General features: G+C 47.8%; 1 long non-coding RNA gene across 1 annotated transcript; it reads left to right on the forward strand.

Annotated features, from left to right (window-relative positions):
* The first annotated feature begins 4643 nt into the window (after positions 1–4643).
* Positions 4644–5487, forward strand: LOC117081531. The gene is made up of 2 exons (XR_004436189.1): positions 4644–5215; positions 5315–5487. It is a non-coding gene; the product is annotated as an uncharacterized LOC117081531 (long non-coding RNA).
* Positions 5488–6395: the final 908 nt, after the last annotated feature.

Raw genomic sequence — 6395 nt, forward strand, 5'->3', positions numbered from 1 at the left:
CAGATGAAAGCACTTTTCGTTCTGTTGCAAATGACGTAGGTTAGAGTTCAGATTGTAAGTGCCGGAGAGGTTCTCTCCAAAGTCCTGTCAGGAACTTTTTGTCCAAAAAGGGGTGAAAATTGCCATGATGCGTAGAGTAAAAGGGGAAGGGTGCAAAGTTGAGGTGTAGGAAAGAAGATGGGAGGTGTCTGTGCCCCTCCCCTGAAAGGAGGTGTGGGCCGTGGGGTGCGTGGGGTGGAGAAGTCCTGAGAGAGGCCCGAGGGTACCCTCTGGAGAGGAAACCACCTCACGGAAGCCTGGGCTGGTCCCCTGCTGAGGGCAGGAATACCTGCAAGCCCAGAGGGCCTCAGGGCCACCAGAGCAGCACGGCTGAGTCAGCTGTTACTGGGCAGGGTTAGGCTGAGACAGGGGCTCCAGCCCCAGCAGGCTGGAGGTGTTCACTGGGCATCATCGCACTGAACCCAGAGGGTGACGCCAGAGCAGGACTGTCTTTCAAACTTTAGAAAATCTTGGGACCTTACTTTTACACAAAATTCACAGATTTTTAGCAAGCAATACTGTTTCAATAGTGTCTATAAAACATAATTTAGTAGAAAAAACTTACATAAATCCATAATCGTTGTTTGGAGGATATTGGAAAAGCAGCATGGATAACTACATTAGGGAATCGAAGTGGGTGGTGAAATTGTAGGACTTCTAATAATATTTCTTTCATTTTTATGATTTAAAAATTATTGTCAAGAAAATCTTTCATTCTATAGAACTTTAGAATTCCTAAGCAGGATGGAAAACCTCAATCCAAATTGATCTTGCCCTAACTCTTCCTGCCAGCTGAGATCATTTTGGTAGAAGTAGATTTAATTCTAGTAAAGCTGCTTTACTTTTCAGTGCTTAATAGGATGCAAATGTATGTAATTAATTTAGTTTTTTGCATAATAAATATTCCCATAAAGTATCTTTGCTGCATGTTCCCAAGTGTTTTGTTATTATGTTTTTCAAAATCAGAGAAGAAATATGAATGTTGGTAAGTATTTAAAAAAGCATCTATTCCTGTTTGTTTCTCTAAATTCAGTTTGGGATTAGTGGCCCTCAGTAATGGATTAAAAATTTGCAGGGTGCAAGAATGGGTCTGAGAAGCTTGGCTCCTGAACTCAGGAAAAGCCTCTGGCTGAGATGGAGGTGGCAAGAGCCGTCCTGAGCTCTTCCTGCACCATCCCTGCTTGGAGCTCATTGTCCTGAAAGAAACTGGAATATACAAGCAGGGTGTGAGGAGAGGAAAGCAAGCAGGCCCTGCACTGTGCTGTGCCCACCCCAGTCCCTCATGTCTTCACTGGAGGTTCAGACCCTGCCTGCGTCCAGCCTGGGTTTCCCTCCTCCTCCGCAGGGAGGAACCACTCTATTCCCACCTTCCCACTCTGTCCACTGTTCTGCAGAGCAGCCTGACCTCAGGTAGAAAGGAGTTTTCATTGCATTAAAACATTTTCTCCACCACAAAAGCAATATATAGTCATTATGCAAAATATGTGGTTCACAGATAAACAAAAGGAAAAAATGCAAATTAACTATAATCCCACCATTCAGCGAAATTTATGTTTAACACCTTGAGATGACCAGCATTCCTCTACGTTTCCCAGAAGGAAATGTCTGTGGAGAAATCGACGTGTGAAACTTGCTGCAGATCTTCCTCAGGCCAAAACTCACCTGAACACAGAATCGTCATATAGTAGTTTTTAATAAAACTTGTCTTCTGTGACACAGGTTTTGAGAAATTCTAGTGCAATCCCTGCTTGTCCCTGGCAGTGGCCCCCTCATGCCGTCCCTGTCAGGCTGGTGGCCTGTCTGTCCCTGTGGAGAGAACACGACCTGGCACTGCTGTGACCGCCGGTTCCCAGGCCCTGTGGGATGAGCCATGTCCTCACAGCATCCCTACCCTGCCTGACCTCTGGGTCTGTCTCATGGTTATTGTCTCTTTATTTCTCAGCTACCTCTTGTCTTCATAACATTTATGTCCTTGCCAGCATATGGGCAGTTTGATTAGGGGAGAATTATCACCCTTTAAATGCAATATACAACCAATGTGAGATGCAGAGACACTGAATCTTGTTTAAATTTTCTTACAAATCGGAGGCCAGGCACAGTGGTTCACACCTGTAATCCCAGCACTTTGGGAGGCCGAGGCGGGTGGATCACCTGAGGTCAGGAGTTGGAGACCAGCCCAGCTAATGTGGTCAAACCCCGTCTCTACTAAAAACACAAAGGTTAGCCAGGCATGGGGGCAGGTGCCTGTAATCCCAGCTACACAGGAGGCTGAGGCGGGAGAATCGTTTGAACCTGGTAGGTGGAGGTTGCAGTGAGCCGAGATCATGCCACTGCACTCCAGCCTGGGTGACAGAGTCTCCATCTCAAATAATAATAATTTTACAAATCCGAGACATGTGCCTGAAAGACATGTCTTAGAACTCTCGCCAACTCATTGATCAAGTCACCTATCCACAGAATAACTGAGTCATTCTGCTGTCTTCACCCAGGAAAGTGATCAGGTCTTTATGACTCAAGGCTGGGTTTGCTTGTAGGAAATCCCTGTGTGGGCTGCATGATTCGAGAAGCATTGGGGATTTCTCCCTCAAAAATATCTTTTCCATGGATGCCCAGGGAGCTCTCATGGAAGCTATCAGAATGGTCTTTGGCCTGGAGATGCAGTCATCCACAGATCTCTTCTCGTTTTAACCACCTCTCTCTCCTCCGTGGGCTCTCTAAGGAAAATATATGCATAGGCTAAACTGGCAAAGGAAAGCAAAGTAACATTATTAATTGGGGCTTTGGTTCCAAGCCTCCAAATAGATTCCATTAAACTAGGTCGGACTCAATGGGAAATTCTTCACGAGAATTTATGAGACTATGCAATAGGGCAGATCAGAGCTTAGAACCACGTGCTGGGCAGTATATTCCTTTCTGTGCACTCACAACCAGACGCTAAGCTTAACTCCACCAACCAGGCCAGGGAATTCCTACAATAGCAGGAGGAAATGGAGTCACAGCACGAGGGACCCTGCTTGTCTGCAGTGCTCACTGCAAAACCAGCCAAGCCTGGTTGCTGTATCAGGAAGAGAGAACATTCAGAGAGAAAGCCTGTCTGGCCCTCGGCACTTCTCGCTGCAGTCACTGGAGAGGTAAGAGAGAACAGGGACCACTCTGTCATGTGTTTTCTCTGAAAACAAACCCAGGACAGTATGACTAAGCATTGACCGAGAGTTTGGAATTTCCTGTCCTTGAAGCCACAAGCAACCCCAAACTTGGCAACGTACAATAGCAACTATTTTATAACGCTCTTGGGTTCTGCGAGCCAGGGATCTGAGAACAGCATTGTAGGGGGTGGCTTATCTCTGCTCCACACTGTCTGCATCCTCAGCTTGGAAGACCGGGAGGCTGGAGGCAGCTTGGCAGCTGAGGTCTGAAACGCCCTGCAGGCGCACTCCTTCATATGGCAGTTGATGCTGGCTGTTGGCTGGGACCTCTGCTGGGCTTCCAGCCAGAATATCTGTTTGTGGCTTCTCCATGTGGTTGTTTGGGCTTCTTCAAATTTCTTCTAAGAGTGAAATCCCAAGAGAACCAGGCTGAGGCCATATCACCTTTCGCACGCTAGCCTTGGAAGTAAAATCACGTCCCTCTCGTTGTACTCTGTTAATCAGGGGAATCGCAAAGATCCAGCCAGACCGAATGAGAGGAGTGGACAGACATCACCATTCCATGGCTGGTGTGTGAAGCTTACATTGTAAGAAAAGCATGTTGGGATGGACAATGTGATTACTTGCCACACCAACTCACCCGTGATTAGTAATCAAGTGTCTATATGGACCTTGTGGAAGCAAGCGGGAGAGAGACAAGAGTCCTAAGTTTCTCCCAGATACTGACTGATACTGGGAAACACGCCTAAAGCCCACTGCTAGAATCCGTCTCTGGATCAGAGCACGCAGCTTCAGGACAGTGAGTAATTAAGCTGTAGCCAATACTGACGACACACTTGGATTGTCTATTGGTCATTTTAGAAAGCGGACAGGACTGAGGATCTAGACGGATAAATTGTTCTTTGGTGAAGCGTTTTGGGACACGTTTCATCAATAGGTTCCTATCAGGAAAATGCTGAGGAGGCTGGAGATGAAAGCTGAACAAATAACTAGAGGAAAAGAAAGAAGAAAGACCTTCTTTAAGCATTGGCTGCCTCACCATTTGACCTTGACCAGTCCTTCCCAGAAGGGAGAGTCAGCTGGGCAAGAGTTTTGCCTCCATCGGTGGAGTCATTTTATCAACACCCAGCCTTCGAGTGCTTCTTCACGGAGGGACAAACTCAAGCACCAGGCAGGGAGCTGACAAGTGTGTTCTCCAGGCCTGGGGTTTCAGGCGAGGGTGGAGGTGTGGGGCCAGCAGGTGGTGGCTGTCAGCTCTTCCCCATGAGGAAGATGACACTAACATGCAGGTTGATGCAGGTAGAGCAGAATTATGGGATGTTACACCTTACATACAGAAATATCAGTTATGTTTCTTTAATTGTCAGTGTCAAAAAGATATTTTTTCTACAAATAAAGGCCATATTTGCAATGATACAGAGCATCTCACAAAAGGAAAATTGCACCTGTGGCTCACAAGCCACAGTAGCTCTGGGAACTGAATCTCGGGGACCAGGAACAGACTTGCATGTCATTGTCATCTGGATTCATGAGCTCTGACTTTCCGCAGTCTTTGAGTCACTGAGCACCAGGATCAGATTTCACAGAGGATCCAGGTAATCAGCCAGTTTGAGTCACACTCCTGCAGCTTGGCTAGGGTAGAGATTCCTGACCAATAGTTTCCATAAGATCTTCTCCAGTCAGGAGGGACTGGGCCAATCTGAAGTGCAGCCAAGGCTGAGAGCCACAGATCTGGAACCTGGGTCCTCAAAGTGCCATCCATGTCCCCGCAGCACTGACCCCTCAGAGGGTCAGAGCCTCCGTTAAAAATATTGGATGGGAGTCTGCACATTGCACCTGAGAAGCCACAAGCTGGGCTGATGCTGTTCAGCCGGGTAGCATCGCAGTCACTGGGCAGCTTTTAAACCCACAGCTGCCCGGGCCCGCTGCCGACCTGCCCAATTCAAGCTCCTCGTGGTGGGGTCAGGGCCCTGGGGCTTCACACAAAACTCTGCCAGTCATCACTGATGAGAAAACCAAGACTCAATGAGGTCAATCAACCTCCCCCACCACAAAACCTAGTCCTGTGTGAGGGAGCCAGGGGTGTTTACACTTTCCTAATTTACATCCTTTTGAACTGCATTTTTCAGAGTCTCCTGAGCTCGGAGGAAGAAGCTGCATAACCAGCAGGCTTCCGGAGAGGACCAAGGAAGAGAGTGTCGCTTTGGCTAGGGATCTGATTAGTCACGCCTGGTAGCCTCTGCTGAGTCGGGTGCTCATGGGTTTTGCTTGTTGAGCTGAATTAATGTATTAATGGATTTCATGTCTGACTTGCTGTTTCTTTCTCACTGTGCAGGAGCTAAAGGAGTGGAGCTGGGGATGCAAATATTTCTGTTTAGACAGCTGAAGTGGCCATGCGAGCCCACAGTGAGAGTTGCAGGAGCAGCTACCACAGGGAGTGGGCAGATTTTAGGATGCACAACGTTGAATGTACACAGTATGCCTTGGTTGTACATTCAGGAATCTCTTTCCTTATGATATACAGAGCCACACGTGAACGATGTTAGGAGAACAGCTGGGTGCAGTTTTGCTGGTTAGTTCTGAACAAACCTAAAGACGTGAGATTTGAACTCTATCAGGGAAGAAAGGGAGGAGGAAGAAGGCACTGAGGCTGCCTGGCACCAGGAGGGTTCTGGGCAATACAGGGTAGAGAGACTTGGGACAGTTCCTCTGAACGATAGCACAGGCAGTAGGGGTTGAGACACAGCGGGGTTGAGACTTGCTTAAGTTCACAGTTATTCAGTCAGCCGTTTTCGCAGAATCACTGTGGGTTGTCCTGAGCTGCCGAGTTCACAGGTTCTGCAGTGAGCACTATATGCCAACGTGAGATGTGAGTATACCCAGCTTTCACCTGCCCTAGAAGGTGGTTTTTTTAAAGTAAAATAATGTTGTGATCAGGTGTGGCCTGTTAGCTTTAAAAACAAATGGCTTCTGCCGAGGGACACTTGGTTCGTTTCCCTGTCTTGGCTATTGTGAGCAGTGCTGCAGCGAACACGGGAGGACAGGCAGCTCTTCTACCCGCTGACCTCCTTTCCTGTGGGTTTGTCGCCAGAAGTGGGACTGCTGGATCCTATCGAAGCTCTGTCATTTCCTCAGGAACCTTCAGGCTGTTTTCATCACGGCTCTGCTAATTACATTCCCACCCACCGTGAACAAGGGTTCGCTCTTCTC

This window comes from Trachypithecus francoisi, unplaced genomic scaffold (genome assembly GCF_009764315.1).
Source record: "Trachypithecus francoisi isolate TF-2019V2 unplaced genomic scaffold, Tfra_2.0 Lachesis_group8, whole genome shotgun sequence".
In the NCBI taxonomy this organism is placed as follows: Eukaryota; Metazoa; Chordata; class Mammalia; order Primates; family Cercopithecidae; genus Trachypithecus; species Trachypithecus francoisi.